The sequence below is a fragment of the Aethalodelphis obliquidens genome, unplaced genomic scaffold (genome assembly GCF_003676395.1).
Source record: "Aethalodelphis obliquidens isolate GAN/ISIS:26980383/991018 unplaced genomic scaffold, ASM367639v1 scaffold121, whole genome shotgun sequence".
NCBI classification, from domain to species: domain Eukaryota; kingdom Metazoa; phylum Chordata; class Mammalia; order Artiodactyla; family Delphinidae; genus Aethalodelphis; species Aethalodelphis obliquidens.
Genome location: NW_020838065.1, coordinates 1,545,666 through 1,566,872, shown reverse-complemented (window position 1 = coordinate 1,566,872; position 21,207 = coordinate 1,545,666). Strand labels below are relative to the sequence as shown.

At 50.9% G+C, this 21,207-nt stretch overlaps 2 protein-coding genes across 8 annotated transcripts in view; one reads left to right on the top strand and one right to left on the bottom strand.

The window, feature by feature from the left end:
* N4BP3 (NEDD4 binding protein 3) overlaps positions 1 to 2,927 on the bottom strand; it is a 12,042-nt gene extending 9,115 nt beyond the window's left edge. The window contains exon 1 of one of the 4 annotated variants that reach the window (XM_027098218.1): positions 2,787 to 2,927. The gene's annotated coding sequence lies outside the window, so the exon portion shown is untranslated. The other 3 variants (XM_027098220.1, XM_027098219.1, XM_027098217.1) reach the window with 3 other exon arrangements.
* A 139-nt stretch (positions 2,928 to 3,066) lies between these two features.
* Positions 3,067 to 21,207, top strand: part of LOC113615630 (uncharacterized) — a 37,236-nt gene continuing 19,095 nt past the window's right edge. For all 4 annotated transcript variants that reach the window (XR_003431068.1, XR_003431067.1, XR_003431066.1 and 1 more), the window contains exon 1: positions 3,067 to 3,424. The gene's annotated coding sequence lies outside the window, so the exon portion shown is untranslated. The remainder of the gene's footprint in view (positions 3,425 to 21,207) is intronic.

Below are 21,207 nucleotides of genomic sequence, written 5' to 3'. Positions count from 1 at the left end.
CACACACACGCACACACGGGATCGGCTTTTCTCCACAAGTGAGTTGAGCAATTTGAAATAACTATGGAGCTAGATGGAGGGGCAAAAACAGCCCTTCCCTTTGTCTTTCCCTAAGGCCCCCACCCTCCACCCTCCACCCCTCCTAGATAACTTCTCTGGCTATATTATTAGCCCCCCCAGTAGGGCCAAGGCCCCTGGCTTTTGGGAGGCTCCACCCTGCCCAGGTCTCAGTCTGGGGACAGTCCTTTTTCCTAAAGGAGTCCATCCACCTCCCCTGCCTCCCCCACACCCCCAATACACACATGCCTTCCCATTGCTTGGAAGCCCAGGGACTGGTCCACTCAGGCCAGAGCAGCTGTGCAGGAGAGGATGTATGGGGGGAGGAGGGAGAGAGAGACAGCAAGTGCCTTGCAGCCTCTCTGGGACCACCAGAGCGAAAAACAGGGCCGCCTCCTCCAAGTGCCTGGGCTTCCCCGCCCAGAACTCATTATGTGCCTGGGGACCAGAGCTCTGCACAGAGCTGAACCTCACTACCACCACCCCACCGCCCTGCCAGCAAGGTTTCGGCTGGGCCACATAGGTCCTATTCTGCACAGGTCCCGGTTAGCCCCAACAGGGCCCCTTTACTCCTGCTTCTACCTCCCCCTCCACCCGCTCCAAGATTAGCCAGAAACACGGAGAGCCTGGACACTGGGAGCATCTCCTTTGGACGAACCCTTGGTGGAGACAGGAGAACAGGGCTGGGGGACCACCCTGGCCATGAAGCAGAAAAAGAGAGGACACTCAGGGAGGCATCCCAGTATCCCTTGGTGGGTGCCTTGTTGAGTCAGCCTGCTGCTGGGCCTACCACGTGCTCACAACACACATGGGAAGGGAATATTGTCATCCCCCACTTCAGAAGAGAAAACTGAGGCCCAGGAGGTAAAACATGCCTAAGGTCACGTTCAGCTGCATAGGAAACTGTACACAGGCTCCCCACGTTTAGAAGCCTGCCCTGACCCCACTGTGCATCCCCTCTGGGGTGCACCCAGAGTACTCGGGTAGGAAGCTCCCAGTCTGGCCTTGGCTGCCTTTAGCCCCTCTTGAGCCCTGGCCCCAGGGGAGGGTCCCACCACCTGCTTTGGGATCAGCTTTGCTGAGGGGCATGACTGCAGCTGCCCCTGAGGAATGGGACTGGAATGTCCCAGCTCCAAAAGAGGGGGCAGTCAGTAAGAGGGGCCCAAGGAGGGAATGGGAGAGGCTGGCATTCCCTAGTCCCACTTCGACCTGTGAAAAGGCAGAGTCCAGCGTCTAAATGCTGCAGGAGTGATTCGTAGTATCACTATATGGTCACTTACAGTTGCACGGCACTCTACAGTTTTTATCAGCCCTTTTGTTTCATCATCTCATCTCCACGACAGCCTCATGGAGGCGGGGAAGACAGTAGTTACCCTTACCCCATCTTACAGCTAGGGAAACTGAGGCCCAGAAAGAGGTGAGCTGCCTAAGATCCCACACGAAGAGCAATCCCAACTGCCCAGGCAAGGCCCTCTCTTCTGCTCCAGGCTGTCCCAGCTGCCCTCCATGGGCACACACTGCTGTGTATTGTATCTGCTCAGCTCCCCACACTCGCAAGGGCACCTGCAACCAAGTTGGTTTGGATCTCCGTCCCCTCAGCCTGTAATCCCCCCTCCTTGCCCCTGGGTCAGGAAGAAATAGTGGAAGCACGGCTGCATTTGGACTCTGAGCCCTGGAAGCTGCTAGCTCTATAGGCGGTGACGGGAGCAGGCTGGCTGCATTCATTCAGTCTCGCACATACACACCCACACACAGCCAGCCGATAGAGAGAGAAGCCCTGCCTAAGAGGGCTCTGGGAGGAGGCCGATCACCGGGCCCAGGATAGCCTCCTGCCTCTGTCCCTCCCTAGGCCGGGCAGGGAGCACCGAGGCCGAGGGACAGGCTGAGCTCCTGGTGCAAGCGAGGAGAGCCCCGATCTGCTCGTGGAGGCGGGGAGATTGCTGGGTGGGAGATGACAGGTCCCAGTCCTTTTTCTGGACGCAGTCAGGGCCCCGATTTCCGCCCGACCCCAGGCGGGCCCTCACTTTGGCCAAAGGTTGTGGCCAGACTGGGATGGTGCTCAAGACCTGGGAGCGTCCCCTATTCATGGGACCCCTGGCAGCAGGCTGGCAGCTGCCGCTCGTACAGGGTAGGGGGTTAGCGGAGGAAGCGGGGACCCCGGAGGGGGCGGGAGAGGGCAGGAGAGGGGTCTCGTGGGTAAGGTGGAGGGGCAGGCGAGGTTGGCATCTCTATGTAATTTCCCCGGGGAAGGCTGTGGCCGAGGCGAGGGCTCCCCCAGAACTGCGGGAGGTCCTCCAGCTACCTGAGGGGCGGAAGGGGATGTCTCTTCCAGGCTCCTCTCTAAGGCTTGCCCCGAGCGGATAGCCTGGGGGCAGGGAAGCCGAGGTCAAGCTCCAGCGCCAAGGGCAACTGCCCCACCCCAGCAGTGGTGCAGGGGTCCCAGGAGCTGCCCCAAGGAAAGCGCGTTTGCAGCGTAACCTGCCGCCCGCCCTCCCAGCAGAGCGTCCCTGCTCGCGGACGGTCCCCGATCCCGCACCTCAGTGCTTCGGTATCTGGAAGCAAGGGGTACCTGGGCGCACACTGCATCTTGCCACCCTCGCTCACTTCTCAGCCGTGAACCTCGGCCGGCGTAGGGCTCCGGCTTGGCCAAGGTCGCCGGGTAAGCTAGACCTCGGCGGCCGGCCCCACCCGCCCGAGTCCGGCCCCAGGCCGCTACGCGCCCCACTCACCATGCCGGCTCCGCTCTGTACCTCTCGCGCGCTGCAGCTCCCTTGCGCGGACTTGAACCTTCCCTCCAGGGCGCCGGCTCCAGCAGAGACTGCGAACCAGGATGGAGCGGCCAGGCGGCAGGCGCAGGAAAAACGCGGGCGGGCGGGCGCCGAAGCCGGATTGGCGAGGGACGGACGCCAATTCGTTCGGCAGCGCTCCCTAGCCTTCCCCAGAGGCGGAGGGAAAACCCGGCCTGACTCACTGGCTCGCGGCCGGCCCACAGCCAGGCCCAGGCCCCCGGATGTGGGGGGCGGGGACAGGGGCCACCCCCGCCCACTGCGTGCCAACCTGAGCCCCGCCCGGGCTCTCGGCTCCAGCCTAACCCAGCCTGCCGAGATCCCGCGCGGCGGTGGCGCCTGAGCTCCCTGCCGGTTGCGCTGGGCGCCGCGGCCGCCCGGTGTGCGCCAGCTCGGACCCGGGCCAGTCCGCAGCCCGAAACGTGGCCGATGCTCCCAGAGGGCGCCCAGCCCGTCCCGCTCCTCCGCTGCCGTCTCCTCTCCTCCTGCCTCGCTCGCCCGTCTCGGTTTCCAGAACCCGACAGCTTCGGAAGAGGCGCGTTCCGTCCATCACCTCCTTGATTCTCGCCGCCTCCTCTTAGGTAAGCAGTATTATTCCCTTTTGAAGGCTGAGCAAAACAGTACTCCGAGAGGAGTGGAGACATTTACCCAAGGTTAATGGGTAACCACAGAGTTGATGTGGTTACAATAATAAATAATAAATGCCAGAAAAAATAAATGCCAGCAGCCTCAGTGAAACACAAAACAAAACAAAACAAAAAAAGAAGGTGGGGGCTCCCCTGGTGGCGCAGTGGTTGAAGAGTCCGCCCGCCGATGCAGGAGACACGGGTTCGTGCCCCGGTTCGGGAAGATCCCACATGCCGCGGAGCGGCTGCGCCCGTGAGCCATGGCCGCTGAGCCTGCGCGTCCGGAGCCTGTGCTCCGCAACGGGAGAGGCCACAACAGTGAGAGGCCCGCGTACCGCAAAAAAAAAAAAAAAAAAAGAAGGTGGGCTGGACAGGAACCAGGCCTCTGTCCCCCTCTACCTGCTTGCCTGGACAGCGTGGGAGAGGCCAGAGTGGGCGGGGGTGGGGGTTGTATGCAGTGAACTTTGCTCACCTTCCTGGGCTCACAGGGCAGATACCTCTGCCTGGACCACCTGCCCCCAGACTTGGCATCCCTGTGGAGTTGGCTCAGGAGCCACACTGCCCAGATGTCAAGGGGCAAGGCACTTAATGCCTGGGGCCGGGGAAGGGAAAGAAGCTCCCTGGGTGCACCCACTTCCTGAATCGGCTGGCCTTGGACAACTTCATTTCTTTCTCTACACCTTGGTCTTCTCATCTCAAAAAGGGGATCATAATTTGGCTGGGAGGATTAAATGAAGTATCATCTGTGAAGCACATGCGCAGCACAGTATCTTGGCAGATAGTAGGCATCTGTAAATGTCAGTTTGTCCTTCTCCTTTTTATGAGGAAGGTTGATCAGAAGGTCAGAATGCTTGCCACAGAGCCTGACTTAAAGTGGCTGGGAAGGCTGTTAACCCGCACCCAGCACGCACTCACATTGTCTTGGGTCAGTTTCCCTGGGCTGGGTAGTATGTGCATCCATGCTACTTGTGAGTGGCCAAGACTGTAAAACCCTGGAGCCACCAATGGAGGCTTGGAATTTTCCCCTTCTCTCTGGCTGCCACCTCTGGCCTCATCACCTTTCTCCTTGAGTTTTGCAGCAGTCTGCCTGGGCTCCCTACTGCCTGCTCTTGGCCTTTCCCCACTCTGCCCTGGAGGGCACTTTCCAGCCTATGCATTATGTCTCCACTCTCCTCTGCTTGAGAGGTGGCGTCCCATCTTCAGGACTGGTCCCACAGCTCCTTCAGGCCCAGCTCTGGCCCCTGCCTCACAGACCTCTGTGCTGGGGACTGCCTCAGTGTCCTCATCTGTGAGTGCTTGTTGTTGGGAAAATCCATTAAGGGCATCCACTGTGCCCAAGGCCCCTCCTCCCACCGCCAAGGCAAAACCACTCCCCCATCCTCTGTCACTGGGGCAGTGTGCTTGATGCAGTGCGTTGGCACTTGTGGGTCATCTGGCAGTCACCCCCAGGAGACAGCGAGTTCTGAGCCTCCAGTCCATGTCCCCCAGTGCCTCCCCAAACCTGACGGTTGACCATGCTCAGCTCGAACCCACCATCTGCAAAAAAGCCACTTCATGACTGCTTTCTAACCAGGAGGAAGAGGATGAAGAAAGGCGGCCCTGGCTCTAATCCCGAGTCTGTAACTTCCTGGTGACCTCTCTGAGCCTCAGTTTCTTCACTTGTAAACAGGCAGAACCAGGTCATAAATGAAATGGCTTAACCCATGGGAAAGAACCTGGCACTTACAGAGGCTTCACAGCTGTGTGGCCCCTGCCCACCCGCTCTTCACTCCTTGCCCTCCTTTGTCCTCTCTTGTCCACTGGGGCCAGGCCCTAGCCCGAGGGTGAAGGGAGGAGGGAGGAGAGCTGGCCATTCCTGGAGAGGCAGCAACTGAAGATTTCAGACCACAGCAAGAGCAGGCTAACAGGTAACCCCTGGTGCCCGCTGTAGCTTCTGCCAGGTCCAAGATTGTTCTAAACCTGAGAGCTGTGTCACGACCAGGGCATTGTGGCTGTCGGGGTGGAGGGAGTAGGACCCTGCTCACCTGCCTGCACCCCACGCCCTGGGATGAAAGTGGACTCCTGGGACCTGGACTCCCCTCCTTGAGTCACTCGTGCTGGGGAGGAGCCTGAGTTCACCTCTCTTGCCCTCCCTGCCCACCCTCCCCTGGTGACCTGGAGCAACCTCAGGCAAACAGGAGGTGGAAGCTGAGAGCTGCCTGGGCTTGCTCTGGTGCCTGCCCTGGGGCAGAGAACTCCGATCTGCAGGAGGCAGCAGGACTGCAGTGTGAAAGCTGCCCGGAAGTCCAGGCTGCCTGGCCAGCCCACTGGCCCCACAGCTAGGCCCAGGCCCAGCTGCCACCCAGGGTGGTAGCAGGGAATCTTGCCCTGGAACTTGTGAGACCTGGGCTCCAGTCCCTTGGTTATAGTGATTTATGGGTGGCAGGCAGTGGAGAAGTATGGAAGGGAGGGGGAAGGATTGAGAGAAGTCTGGGGAAGTCCATCGCAAGATGAAAGCGTTGTGGAGATCGGTGCCCCAATATAAATGTACCTAATACTGAACTGCACACTTGAAGATAGTTAAGATGGTAAATTGTGTGACGTGTATTTTACCACAATTAGAATTTTTTTTTTTTTTTTTTGCGGTACGCAGGCCTCTCACTGTTGTGGCCTCTCCCGTTGCGGAGCACAGGCTCCGGACGCACAGGCTTAGCGGCCATGGCTCACGGGCCCAGCCGCTCCGCGGCATGTGGGATCTTCCCGGACCGGGGCACGAACCCGTGTCCCCTGCATCGGCAGACGGACTCTCAACCACTGCGCCACCAGGGAAGCCCAATGAGTCTTTTCTTGCAGGGGCACATCACCTTGTCCTACCCAGTCACACCAGGCAGGCTGTGTGGCTGGGAGCCCTGGGCTGCAGTATAAAACCTTTAGCATGGAAGCAGGTTAATGGTGGGATCATGGTCTCCTAGACTGTCTCCCCACAGCAGGTGCGGGGTATGGTCAAATGCATACGTGAACAAGTGGATGAACTTACCCTTCAAAAATTGGGTTAGTGCGATTCTGGAATTTAGCATCAGGGGACCTGCACTCACCTTGAGTCTGGGCCTTTATTAACTGTATGACCTTTAACCTGCTCTAGACCTTAATTTCCTTATTTGTAACATGGTAACATCTCCGAAAGCCTGGTTTAGAATAAAACCACGTGTCTGACATGATCTTATTTATGTGGAGCGTAGAACATCACCCCGTGCAAGATAAGGGACAGGCAGAAAATACACCAGAAATGTTAACAGTCAGTGTTTCTGGGTGATTTGTTTTTAGATTTAATTTTGAAATAGTTTTGGTCTTAGAGAAAAGTTACAAAAATAGTGGAGTTTCCTTATACCCTTGACTCAGCCTCCACTCATGTTAATGTCAAACATAACCAGGTACAGTGTTGACAACTGAGAAGTTAACAGCGGTTCGGTACTGTAAATTGTGGACTTCATTTGCATTCAACCAGTTTTTCTCCTAATGTCCCCTTTCTGGTTCAGGATCCAGCCCAGCACCCCACAAGGCGTTTAGTTGTCATGTCTTCTTAGTCTCCTCCAGGCTCTGACATTTCCTTAATCCTTCCTCATCTTTTGTGACCTCACTTTTTGAAGAGCACTGGCCAGGTGTGTTGTAGAATATCCTCAGCTTGTGTTTATCTGAGGCTGAGCAGCATGAGGAAGGGTACCACAGAGATGTGTGCCTTCTCAGCGCGTATCAGGGGCTATAAGATATTAGTGTATCTCCTGACTTGGTGACTGTGCAAAGACCTTAGAACACTTAAATTCCAGTTACTACCCTTTGATTTCCGAGGTTCTGTTCTCTGTATAACTGAAGACTTTTTAAAAAAATATATTTATTTATTTTGGCTGCGCCGGGTCTTAGTTGCGGCATGCGGACATCTTGGTTGCAGCATGTGGACTTCTTAGTTGCGGCATGCATGCGGGATCTAGTTCCCCGATCAGGGATCAAACCCGGGGCCCCTGCATTGGGAGCATGGAGTCTTACCCACGGGACCACCAGGGAAGTCCCTCCACAGACTTTATTATTGTTCTTTCACTCAGCCAATCTTCAGTTCGATTGACCCCCGTATTTACCATGGTCTTTGTCCTTCATTCCTTCCTGCATCCATGATCTGCCATCTCAGATAATTTTCCTTCTCTCTGCAGAACAGCCTTTAGAATTCCTTCAATGTATAATGGTCTCCTGGTGGCATACTCTCTCAGTTTTTTATGACAATGTGTATATTTAATGTTTCTTCTTAAAGGATAGTGCCTCTGTGTATAGAATTCTAAGTTGGCACTAGTTTTCTTTTTAGTACATTGATGCTATTGTTCAGCCATCTGCTGGCTTCCATTTTTGCTGTTGAGGAGCCAGATGTAGTCGAATATTGTGAATCAGTCAGGTTTTGCTGGAGTATGATGCAGTAACAAACAGCCCCTGAATCTCCTTGGTTTGCAAAAACATAGGTTTGTTTCTAGCTTCATTTCCATGTCCTGCAAGTGTTGGCTGCAGCTCCTACCTGGTACATGCTAGTCTTCTAGCAGAGGGAAAAGAACCATGGCAAAATCACGTGATGGTTTGTAAAGCTTTTGCTGAGAAGTGGTGGCACATGTCGTTTATCCACACATGTTATTGGTCAATGCCTGACTTCAGCAGGGTGGAAAAATACTAACCTCCCATGGGGATTGGTGGCAAATACAGTTGACCTTCCATATCCAAGGGTTTTGCATCTGTGGATTCAACCAACCATAGATCAAAAATATTTGGAAAAAACTCCAGGAACTTCCACAAGCAAAACTTGAATTTGCTCTGTGCCTGCCTACTATTTGCTTAGCATTTACATTGTATTAAGTACTATAAGTAATCTAAAGATGACTTAAAGTATATGGGAGGATGTGTGTAGGTTATATGCAAATTCTACACCATTTTATATAAGGGACTTGAGCATCTTAGAACCAATCCCCTGTGGATACTGAGGGATGACTGTAATTGGGGACAGTAATGCTATCTACCACACTGTGGCTTCTTTGAAGAGTTCTGTAGCACTTACGGTACACCCAGGAAAATATAAACTATGTTTGTTTTTTCAAACAAGGGAATATAATACACAAGGTGGATTGTTTACACAGATTTTTGAAGGCTGCAGGAGCAAAAGAGGATGCTGAGTTTACCCAGATATTAGCAATTACAGGAAGCAGCTGCCACCCATTGGCCTGGGAGAATAAAAGGGAAGAGGCAGGGTTAGCAGGACCTATGGGCTTGAAGGAGGACCTGCAGCTGGGACTCTGACCATGAGAAGGACCCTGCTGGCTTGGGCTGTTACCTGGCAGGGGGTTTGGTGTGGCTGGTGCTGGGAGCGTTGAAAGGAGCTGGGGCTGCTGAAGCGAAGCTACAGGAAGGAATCCCCTTCTTCCACCTGTTAATCTCCCTTTAGTGCCTCCCATTGGCCGAACGGAACAGAAAGTCAGCTGGCAAGGGGGCCTGGGAAATATGGTTTTCAGACCCTCGCCCCAACATCACAGAGGAGGTTACGGAAGGGTGGGCTGAGACCTGAGAGACAAGAGGTAAATAACCAGCATTATTACCTGTTTTCCTCTGGATGCTTTTACTATTTTTCTATTTGTCTTTGATTTTCTACATTTTCACTATGTTGGGTCAAGACATGGATTTCTGTTTATTCTGGTTGGGATCCATTTGAGTTCTCAAATCTGTAGATTAATATCTTCCATCCGTTCTGGAATATTCTCAACCCATCTTTTTTAAAAAATTTATTTATTTTATTTTTGGCTGCGTTGGGTCTTCATTGCTGCGCATGGGCTTTCTATAGTTGTGGTGAGTGGAGGCTATTCTTTGTTGCGGTGCGGGAGCTTCTCATTGAGGTGGCTTCTCTTGTTGCGGAGCACGGGCTCTAGGTGCATGGGCTTCAGTAGTTGTGGCTTGCAGGCTCTAGAGCACAGGCTCAGTAGTTGTGGCATATGGGCTGAGTTGCTCCGCAGCATATGGCATCCTCCCAGACCAGGGATCAAACCCGTGTCCCCTGCACTTAACCACTGAGCCACCAGGGAAGTCCCCTCCACCCATCTTTTGAATGTTGCCTCTGTTCTGGTCTCTCTTTCTTCTTTCCTTCTGGAACTGCAATTAGAAATATGTCAGATCTTGTAACTTCCGTAGCTTCTGTATTTTCCATCTTTTTGCCTTCCCATATTTCTCTCTGGTTCGTTTCTTCTGAGCAGGTTTCCTGTTCTCTAATTCATTCTTCAGCCATGTCAAATCTGCTGTTAAACCCATCCGTTCAGTTTATAATTTGAGTTTCGAGTTTTGAGTTTCTATTTATTCTGTTTTTGCATATGATACATAATTTTATGGAGTTCCCAGTTCCTTGCTGAAATTTTCAATTTTAGTATTTAATTTCTTAAACATAGTAAGTATAATTTGTTTTATAGTCTGGAGTTCCTCCAGCTCTATTTCTGTTGATTATTATTTCCAAAGGTTTTTGCTCAAGGAATCTTGCTTCCTCCTGTGTCTGGTTACTTTTGTATGTTGAATATTGTGTTTGTGAAATTATTTGTAGAGATAATTTGAAATGGGGTGATTTTGTCATTCAAGGAGAATTTGCTGTTGCTTTTGCCAGGTGCCTGGAGGGATTAGCAAACTGAGATCATGTTAGTTCATACTTAGGGCATGATGTTTCCTGGGGCACCTGGATGAATCAGAGCTTGACTGTCATTCAGGGCAGGGCTGGTTTGCTTTCAGTTAACCCTTACTTCTGGGGTGCAGTCCTTTGGAGCTGAATACAGTGTCAGGCTGGTTTGTCAGTCCCCCCCACCCCCTGGCCTTGGCAGGCCCTTGACTCTGATTTTTGTCTCTAGGCATGCAAGGCCACTAGAGGTGAGCTTGACCTCTCAGCCACTTCTTTCCAATTGGCAAAAGTTTCTGGGGGCAACCACAACATCAGGTATCAGGGTCACCTCTTTGGAATCCTGTCCTCTCTGGGACCTCAGCGTAGCAGTTCCTCAATATCTTGTTAGCTCTTTGATGCTTTTAAGAGTGAGTAAGTGAGTGTGTGGTGTGTGTGTGTGTGTGTGTGTGTGTGTGTGTGTGAATTCCCTGGCTGTCCAGTGATTAGGATTACAGGCTTTCACTGCATGGAGCCCAGGTTCGATCCCTGGTCAGGGAACTAAGATCCTGCAAGCCGTGCTGCGGGGCCCTCCCCCCAAAAAAAAGTGTGTGTGTGTGTGTGTAAGAATTGTATGAGCATTTGCCCAGCTCCTTTAGCTGTCTTCAGCAGGAGGTTTTGTCCAAAATATCTAGACTGCCTTTACTGGAAGAAAGGTCCTGGTTTGCCTTTTTTTTTTGGCCGCGCTGCAGGGCTTGCAGGATCTTAGTTCCCCGACCAGGGATCGAAACCGGTCCCAGCAGTGAAAGCGCCGAGTCCTAACCATTGGACCACCTGGTTTGCCTTTTAAACTATTAAACTATCAGTGTGGAGGGTGGATCAGAAAGTACAAGAGTGGTTTTGGGGAGACAAGTCATGTTAATCCATGTGGAAGATGCTGTAAGCTTGGATGAGGGCATTGGAGGCAGAACTGGAAAGAGGACAGATTTTGAGAGCTACTCTGGATGTTGAGATGATGGGCTTGGTTTTTTGTTGTGTTTGGCATGAGTAACTGAATGTAATAGTCCCAGTCTCAGAAACAGGTGTCTGAGAGGAAGAACAATTTGGGAAGAGAAGATCAACAGTTTGGCTTTGGGTATGTATATTTGATGAGGCTTTGGGATGTCCAAGAGAGAATGTTCCATGGGCAGTTGGATATTTGGGTCTGGAGTTCAGGCAGTGATATATAACATTGTGAGTCTTCAGTAGGAAGGGGGCACTTTGACCCTGTGGTTTTCTTGAATGGAAATATTTTAATTAGAATTTTTGCCAACACTGATGATTTTTTCTTGGGTCAGTAAAGCATTTTTTGAATAAATTGCATTAAAGCAAATTATTTTGATGAAAAAATTTAAATACAGAACAGTCAAACGACTTCTTATTTTTTGCATTTAAAGTTTATTTTGCAAAAAATTATTTTCATGATTATCACTGCTTTTCAATTTTTTATTCAATCTAATTTTAAAATAAAATCAATTTCTTCATCAATCAGTTAGCATTTCCTTTTGTGACTGTTATGTCTATCAAGTCCAATCTCCTGGATCAGGTTTTGCAGATCTAAGCTATGTCAAGATTTGAATTTTTCCAACATTTTAAAGCCAATCATACATTTTGCCAATGCAGTTTCAGCTGTTGTTAGTTTTATTTGGTGGTGTTCGGTGGAAGGGTGATAGTTTGTCTCTGTTTCTTAGGGAATCCAGGAGAAATTTTTGAGGAGTTTTGTGATCAAGACAGAAATGGAGAGTGAGAGAATAGAATAGTTGAGGAATACCAGGACATGGGGAGAGAGGGAAGGAAGAGAGGAGAAAGGGCAGAGCGGGGCAGAAAGAGAGGGGGAGGGAGAAACGGAGGATTTGGGGAGACGGCAGAGCATGCAGGGTACAGCAGGACAGAATACCCTTGGGGTTTAAACAGACAGGGTAAAAAATTGCCCTGCTGTCGCCCTCTGTATATCACTGAAGCCCTGAGGTTCAGATTCTCTGGAGAGAGAACGGGGCTCAAGATCAAGGCTGGTGGGACTACCAGATGTGAAGGCAAGTCAAGGAGGATGAGGAGCCAGCGAGACCCTCAGAGAGGGAGGAGGAAACCTGGCTCGGACTCCCGCCTGCCCTCCGGCTCTGGCTGGGCCCAGGTGTGCACACACTGCCCTGCCCGTCATGCAGTCCGTCGGGAAGGTAGAGTGACAGGGAGCCCCGCTCAGCTGACCTAATGGAAAGACGCGTGGTGCGAGTGCTTTGCTGTGCTGAAGGGAGAGGCCCCTGCAAGGACGGAGTCCTGCTGTTCTTCCGCAACTCCAGGCGCCCCGGATCTCCTCACTGTTCATGAGCCCAGCCTGAGGGTCACCCTGCAGAGACTGGACTGGAGCAAGGAAGCAGGGGTGCAGGTGTCTGGGATTCTACCGGCTCTTTGATCCAGAATGGTGGGTCGGGTCTGGGTTCATAGGGCTGAGCCACCCTCACCAGGCCCCCCAGCCAGGTGCTGCTGCCCTGCCCTGAGCCACCTGGGACCTGTCTGTAAGGCAGCCAGGTTTAGCAAATGAAAACACAGAACTCCTAGGCAAATTGGAAATTCAGGTAAACAATGAGTTATTTTTTATACCACTTTTTAATACTAAAAAAAATAATCTGTCTGAAATTGAAATTTAACTGGGGGTTTCAGTGTTTTGTCTGGCAACCTTAACTCCTCCTGCAGTTCTCCCCTCCTTTCCATCCCCACCCCTGACTCAGGCCCACCTGAACTACTGCAGACCCCTCGAATCCTCTGCAGCTGCTTCTACTCTGGCCCTCCCTGGGCCATTTTCCACACCAGTCACCAGTTTACTCACCCAACACACATCTCTGATCTTGCCACCTAAAACCCTGCCCAGAGGCTGCAAACTCAAGACCCATAAACATGTTTGGTGGTGGTGGTGGTGTTTTCCATCATAACATTTCACTATAAAGACTGGATTTCTGGCTTCTCTTTTTTTTTTTAAATGTGAAGCTATGGCAGCCCTAAGCCCAGATTTCCACCTTTGCCTCTATCACAGGGAGCCAAGAATGCCTCTCCCTTTCAGAAAGGCCCTAGTCTGCACTTCCCCTGCGTCTCGTGGGCCACATTCATTTCCTTAACCTGCCCTTGTTCCATCTGAGCTTTTGACCCCTGATCTGCTAAAGTCAGATTACCAAGCTTGACATTCAAGACCTTTCCAACTCAGAAGACATCTCTCTCCCACCTTCTTTCTTCCTCCATTCCTTTTCTTACCTTCTTCTCCTGGCCCATGGAACACTGGATGGCTCCTTAACCTGTCCCTTCCTGGCCACACTGTGCCTGCACCTACTGACCCGTCTGCCTAACAGGTGATCCCCCTTCCTGTGGTCGCATCCTGGCCCGGGCAACAAGGACAGCCTCCCTGAGACGCCCTCTGTTACCTCCCCACTGAAAGGTGCTCTCTGCGTCTCTTCTCTGGCCATCCACAAAACCATTTATGTTCATTGCCAGCTTCTTTCTCAACACACATACACACGAATAGATCCCCATGGCTGAGCATCCACTCTGTAGATGCTGGGGAAACAAAAGGAAAATGACCTTTGCAAGCTCCCAGGTAGGTGTGGCAGAGCTCAGTGGGCAGGGCTGAGAACAGATTCTCCTACAAAGAAAACATTCAGCTGCCTCTAACTTGGAAGAGGAATTTCCCAGACTGAGGAAACAACCAGGAAACTAAGGAAACTGAGCCTGAAGGGGTGTGGCCCACCTGGAGCCAGTGGGAGCGACTTCATGGGGAAGGGGGAAAGTGCTGGAAGCAGTGGAGCCGGATGTGAGCAGTCCCAAAAGCCAAGCTCAAGACTTGACTCTAGCATAAGTAATTGAAGACCAGTGGAGCTTTTAAAGCAAAGAAATTAGGTAATGAGTTACTAGAGTTACTAGAATGTAAAACCCATGAGGTGCAGGGATTCTGGTCTGATTTATTTTCAGAAGGCTGGTAACTACTGAATAAATATTTATGTAATATGTGAATGAGTGAATGAATGTGTTGCACGAAGGTCATTCTGGCAGCAGTGAGAGGACTGACAGGAATGGGAAGAGCCTGGGAAGGGAAGTCAGGAGGTGTGGGGAGTACCAGGTCCCAGGTGAGGGTCTGCATGGACAGGGGGAATGTGCAGAGGGCTGGTAGGGCCACCTCTAAGGTGACTTAGCTGCCTTTACTCTGAGGGTTGGGCCTTCATCTTTGCAGCAACTCTGCATGGTGTCTGGCCCAGAGTAGCTGCTCAAGAACTATTTGTTGAACTTTCAACAAAAGAATGTTCTAGGTCTACTCAAAGACAGAGCCACGTGCTCTTGTCTCCAGCAGTATGGTGGCTGGTCTGGAATTTCCTCCTCCAGAAACGGGTCATTCTTACAACATTTCTTCCCAGTTTACTTAGAGCTTTTGCAGACATTGCTTCATTTGATCCTTATCACAGCCCTGAGAAGTGGGAACCATTAGCTCCATTTCACAGTTGCAGAGACAGAGGCCAGGAGAGGTTGTATGATTTCACCAGGGTAAAACGTGGGAGAGATGGAATTCAGACCCAGGTCTGCCAGTGTCCACATCCAGGCTTCTTTCATCATTTAGCTGGAAAGATGTGAGTAGCAAATGTGAAAAGGCACACCGCGGCCTGTGGATTCTGTGCCGAGCAGGTATTAGTGGTCACAGCTTATGTTCACTGAACACTTCCTGAGTGCCCGGTACTGCTCCAAGCAGGTTGTAACAGGGAAGAACAAAATCTGACTCCATGTTGGATCTGTTTCTTTTACTTTGACCTTTGCTTTCTGTTACTTTTCTTCTGTCTATAGCTATAGGCATACATAATGGCCTGCCTCAGGGAACCCTGCCCCTCTGCCTGAATGTTAAACCAAAGTGCCTTTGTTCAGCTCACAGGGAAACACCCTGACCCTGCCCACCTGTGAATGGCTGCAGAAAAGAAGAACTTAACACATCCCCTCCCCCAGGCTGGCCAAAACCAGGAGATATTTTGCAAGACTTATGGCCTTTTTACTTTACTTCCTCACCTCCTCCCCACTCTGCTCTATAAAAGAAATTAGCATCCAGACCCCATAAGATGGTACTCTAGGACGCTAGTCTGCCATCTTCTTGGACACACAGTTTTCTGAATAAAGCCGCTATTCCTTGTCTCAACACCTCATCTCCCAACTTATTGGCCTGTCATGCGGCCAGCAGAGTGAGCTTGGACTCAGTAACAAGGTGACATGAGTCACCTCATTTATTCCTCAAACACCCTCTGAGTTTGGTTTGTCACTCTCTCCATATTACAGACGTGGTAAAGTATAAGGGATGGGGAAGGGCTGACACTGCCAGGGAAGGCCTTGGGAGGAGCCTGTGGCTGGGGGAGGAGGAAGGCATTCCTGGAGGGAGGCCTGGTTTGAGTAAAGGTGTGGAGAATTGGGCAAAAAAGTGTGGGGCTTCCATCAGAAGAGGGGCAGAGGCTAGAGGGGCATGTTAACCAAGGCCCTGGCCTGTCGGCTCTCTGGAGGAACCAGACCTGGCTGATTGAAGTCTGGCCACAGTAGGTCCTAGGGCGGGGACTGGGGTGATGGGCGTGCACTGGGCAGTGGTGAGGAGGAGGCAGGAGAGGGAGAGATGGCTGCTGGTCAGCATACTGCAGGCCTGGTCCAGGTAAGAGATGGTGAAGACCTGAAACAGCAGACATCAAGAGGGAGGGAAGAGGCTTTCCCAAGGAAGGATGGATGGGATAGGTCAGCAACCACCTCTGAGTGTCACATTCGGTTTTAGGTGACACATTTTTATCAATAGATGCCTGTAGACCAGAGATTACATACTGGTGTCCATAGGTTTGTTTTTTTTTTGCGGTACGTGGGCCTCTCACCATCGTGGCCTCTCCCGTTGCGGAGCACAGGCTCCAGAGCGCAGGTTCAGCAGCCATGGCTCACGGGCCCAGCCGCTCCGCGGCATGTGGGATCTTCCCGGACTGGGGCACGAACCCATGTCCCCTGCATCGGCAGATGGACTCTCAACCACTGCGCCACCAGGAAAGCCCCATGCCTGCACAGTATTGACTCATATAGTGTTTTGTTTTAATTAATTACCAACTTAAAAAATCAGGACATTTCAAATACAAATCCAGATTTCCTGTTTCTACTGGAAAGTGAGAGAAATGGCAATAATGGGGCCCCACTTCTGCATGGTAACAACCGGCTTGTTTCCAGTAACTAAGGTACCAATTGTTTCCAGTAACCGAGGTACATACTCTCTTTGCTGCAGTCGCTGCCACTCTCTGTTGTGCTCCATCCACCTCACACACTGATGTCACTGGCTTGGCCCCTGTAGGCACTGAGTTTGCAACACCTGATATGGATAAACTGTAGCATGTCTGGAGGAGGGGACAGATCAGTTAGTGACTTGAAACATGTTATACAAGACCAGCCAGAACAATGGGGGATATTTACCCTCTGGAGGTGTGATTGTAGCCTTCATGTTTAAAGGGCTAAGGTGCAGGCGGAGGAGGCAGGTCTGTTCTGTGAAACCCCAGAAAAAACTTAGGACCAGTGAAAATGTGTGTGTGGGAAGCAATTTTCAGCTCAACCTAAGGCCGTTTTTCAGCATCATAACTGTTTCAAGATGTAACAGGTAATGTCAGGAAGTGGCCAACTCCCTGAGTGGAGGTGGGGGCAATGTACAGGCTGAGCCTGGACAACCGTTTCGCCTCAGCCATTCAGAGGGTATCCAAGTGTTGCGTGTGTAGCTGAACTGCATGCCCTTGACGGTTTCTTCAGCCCTTCAGGGCTGGATTCTGTGCCCATAGACTGGATGCCCGGGTGAGGGAGAGGGAATAGCTAAACTGGCTCCTATGTAGCTGTCCTGGAAGCCTGAATGTGGCTGCTGCTGCTGCTGGGAGAAGCGGGGAATTTAGGCTGCAGCTGAGTGGCAGGAGGGGCAGGATAGTACATTTTCTGTGGTGCAGCATGAAAAGCTTTGGGTCAGACCATTTGGGTCTGTAAGAGGAGAGGCATGTTGGATGACCTCCAGGGACCCTGCCTGCTTAGGCCACCCGATGCCCTGATAGGAGTCTGGATGGCTAGGCCCTCTGTCCAAGAGGGACAGGGTAGGAGTCGGAGTAGTGGGTGTTGGGGGTTCCTGAAGGCAGCTGCTGTAAGCGTACTTCCTAAATGGGAAAGGGAGTTGTGATTTAAAATGATAAGTATATATTTGGTCTTCTTGTTTCTGGCACAGAGCTCCTAAAACCCTTGGAATTTCCTAAGTGATAAGAGAGATTTAAAGTGTCCTTTGTTATGTTAATGAGGTGACTTTTGGTCGCACCTAAAGATGAGGACTGTTTGCCTGGAGAATCAACCATGTGATTAGAGGATGGGAACTTTCAATCCCACCCCCTGACCTCTGGAGAGGGGAGAGGGGCTGGAGGTTTGGTCAGTTGCACTGGTCAGTGATTTAGTCCATCATTCCTTGGTAGTGAAGCCTCCATAAAAATCCAAAAGGATGGGATTTGGAGAGCTCCTGGGTTGGTCAACACCTGGAGATTGGGAAGAGTGGCGTGCTCGGAAAGGGTGTGGAAGCTCCGAGCTCCTTCCCCATACTTTGCCCTGTGCATCTCTTCCATCTGGCTGTTCTGAGTTATATCCTTTTCTTTCTTTCTTTCTTTCTTTTTAATTTTTATTTTATTTTTTAATTTTTTATTTATTTTTGGCTGTGTTGGGTCTTCGTTGCACACAGGCTTTCTCTCGTTGCGGTGAGCGGGTGGGGGGGCTACTCTTCGTTGCGGTGTGCGGGCTCTAGGCGCACAGGCTTCAGTAGTTGTGGCTCGTGGGCTCTAGAGTGCAGGTTCAGCAGTTGTGGCACACAGGCTGAGTGGCTCCGAGGCATGTGGGATCTTCCAGGACCAGGGCTCGAACCCGTGTACCCTGCATTGGCAGGCAGATTCTTAACCACTGCACCACCAGGGAAGTCCGTTATATCCTTTTCTAATAAAGTGGTGATCTAGTAAATGTTTTTCTGAGTTCTGTGAGCCACTCTAGCAAACTAATTGAATCCAAGGAGAGGTTCTTGGGAATCTCTTGATATAGCCAGTTGGTCAGAAGTGAAACCAAATGCCCCCCCAAACCAAGTTCCCCTGCTGAGTTTTGTTTTTGTTTTTTTTTGTTTTTTTTGGGGGGTACGCGGGCCTCTTACTGTTGTAGCCTCTCCCGTTGCAGAGCACAGGCTCCGGACGCGCAGGCTCAGCGGCCATGGCTCACGGGCCCAGCCGCTTCGCGGCATGTGGGATTTTCCTGGACCGGGGCATGAACCCATGTCCCCTGCATCGGCAGGTGGACTCTCAACCACTGCGCCACCAGGGAAGCCCCCCTGCTGAGTTTATGATTAAATTCTCTATCCAAAACTTTATTCCCATTCATGTCTCACCCTTGTTTCCCTCGCGATTGAGGAGGATCAAAGAAATGGGGGGATCAAAACCAAGCAGGACCCTGCAGGGCCCTTCCGGATACAAAAGCCCCTCTTTGTCTCCTGTTTCTTATTTATGGAAAAAGGCTTTAGTCTCCTAGACCTTCCCTGAGTTCCAAAGAGGGGACTCAAACAGTTACTAATTAGGGAAGTGAGGGAATGCAGAAACAAAGGAAAAGCTGTCAAACAAGGAAAGTAAAGATAGCTAAAACAGTTCAGCCATAAAGCAGAGTCCTAGCTCCTCAAGGGATACACATAACAATCTGACACATATCTTTGAGCTCTTCTGCAGAAACTAACACCCACCCCCACCACCCAGGTGGAGGATGGTGACCACATGCTGACCACAAGCACTACACCCCAGACTGGTTAGAACCAGAAGGTTGATGATTAAGATTACAGAAACATCACCCTATTACCTTACCATGAACCAGTCAGAAGAAAGTCCATGAGCTGCCACCCTCACCCCAAATACTGCCTTTAAAAACCCTTCCCTGGGGCATTCCCTAGCTGTCCAGTGGTTGGGACTCTGTGCTGTCACTGCCATGGGCCTGGGTGCAATCCCTGGTCAGGGAACTAAGATCCCACATGCTGTGGTGGAAAAAAAAAAAAAAAAAGAAAAAAAAAGAGATTTATTTGAGCCAAACTGAGGACTATAAACCAGAAGCCAGCCTCCCAGATTACTCTGAGAAACTGCTCCAGAGAAGCATGGTTTTCAGCACAGCTTTACTTCTTGGCAGAACAAAGAACATTAAACAAGTCAGGGATACATTTCTTGAAGGTTTCAAAAAAACCAGACCAGCACGTACACAGCAAGTCAGTATGGCCTTAGCACCTGGGAGGGGAGTCTTATCATGAAGGAGTACCAGCATTGGCGTCCCAGGAAGGGAGGCATTTAATCTTTATTTTTAACATGAACATTCTTTACTTCTGGTCAGTGTGCCCTTTTCTTTAATAATTAAAGCAGATGTACAATGTATGTTTGATAGGCCACAAACAGGTTATTCTAGTTAGCATAAAATTCAAGTTAACTCATGTACAAGCCAGAATGACTTCCCCATACCTCAATATGTGAACATTTCTCTTATCAATTGGTTGGCGATGTGGGAGAAAAACCCACACGTTGGAACTGGGGTGCAGAATTGGAGGAGCATATACTTCCCTAAGTTCATCTTTTTGTTGCAGGAAGGGGGACCCCTTCCAGGGCCCTAGAGTGGGCTCTTGTCTAACACTTGGAAATGAATTGTCTGAGGAGACACATGTGCTGACAAAGCAAGAGACTTTATTGGAAAGGGGACCAGAGTAGAGAGCAGCAGGGCAAGGGAACCCAGGAGAACTGCTCTGCCACGTTGCTCGCAGTCTCAGGTTTTATGGTAATGGGGTTAGTTTCCAAGTTCTCTCTGGCCAGTCATTCTGACTCAGGGTCCTTTCTGGTGGGGCATGCATCACTCAGCCAAGGTGGATTCTAGCGAGAAGGATTCTGGGAGATTGGTAGGACACATGGACTGGCATCTCCTCTCTCCTTTTGACCTTTCCCAAATTCTTCCAGTTGGTGGTAGCTCGTTAGTTCTGTGTTCCTTACCAGGACCTCCTGTTGTAAGATAACTCATGCAGGTGGTTACTGTCGGCCTGGCTAGGGCGGGCAGTTTCGGTTAGTGGTTCCCCCGACTCCCTGCTAAGAGACTTCATACTCAAGATACTTCTTGGGAATTGGGGCGGAGGTCTCTTTCTTCTGTGACTACTTCCTGCCGAGAGTGGAGATAGTCCTGCCTAGTAGAGTAGAAGTCTCTCTCCACCTGATCTAAATCGAGGTATTCTGTGTCCAAAACTGGCATTCACCCTTGTAATAACAGCAGTTTAGCCTGAGACTGTTGGACCCTGTTGGACATGAACCTTGTAAGCAGTTGAAATAGACAGGGGCCTAACAGGAGGCCTAACAGGATGGTCATTGCTGGGCCCAGAAAAGGGAGGCAAAATTTGGGGTGAGGGCTTCAGGGTATGTGAGTTTCTTCTGATTGGTTGGTGGTGAGGTAATAGAGTGGTGCTCCAGGAACCTTGAATTCAGCCTTAAGTTACCATCCTCCACCTGGTGGGGGCCACAGCTCTGTGGAAGAGCTCAAAGATATTCTTATGCATACTCCTTGAAGAGGAACCAGGACCCTGCCACAAGGGTGCACCACCATTTGATTGCTCCTCCCCTGTTTCTGCATCCCCTCCCTTCCATGGTTAGCAACTGTTTGAATCTGCCCTTTGGAACTCAGGGAAGGTCAAAGAGGCTGAATGAAGCCTATATCCTACAAACAGGAAACAGGGGACACCGAAAGGATTTGTACTCCGGAGCCCCACAGAGTCCCACTCAGTTTCAATTCAGGGAACTAGATGACAACGGCTCTGGCCACTTTCTGCTAAAATGGGGCATAGTGCTGCCTCAATTTGGAGAATAGACACTGAATTGGAAATATTTCTCAGTTCTAAGTCCTGTATCTGAGTCTTGTATGATCAAAATCTCAATCCCTTGGCCTGCCATTTTGGTGTAACAGACCCTATTAAAAGTAGCTGGAGGAGTGACAACTAGAATTTTAATAGACAAAATAAATCTCATTCCCTGAGGAA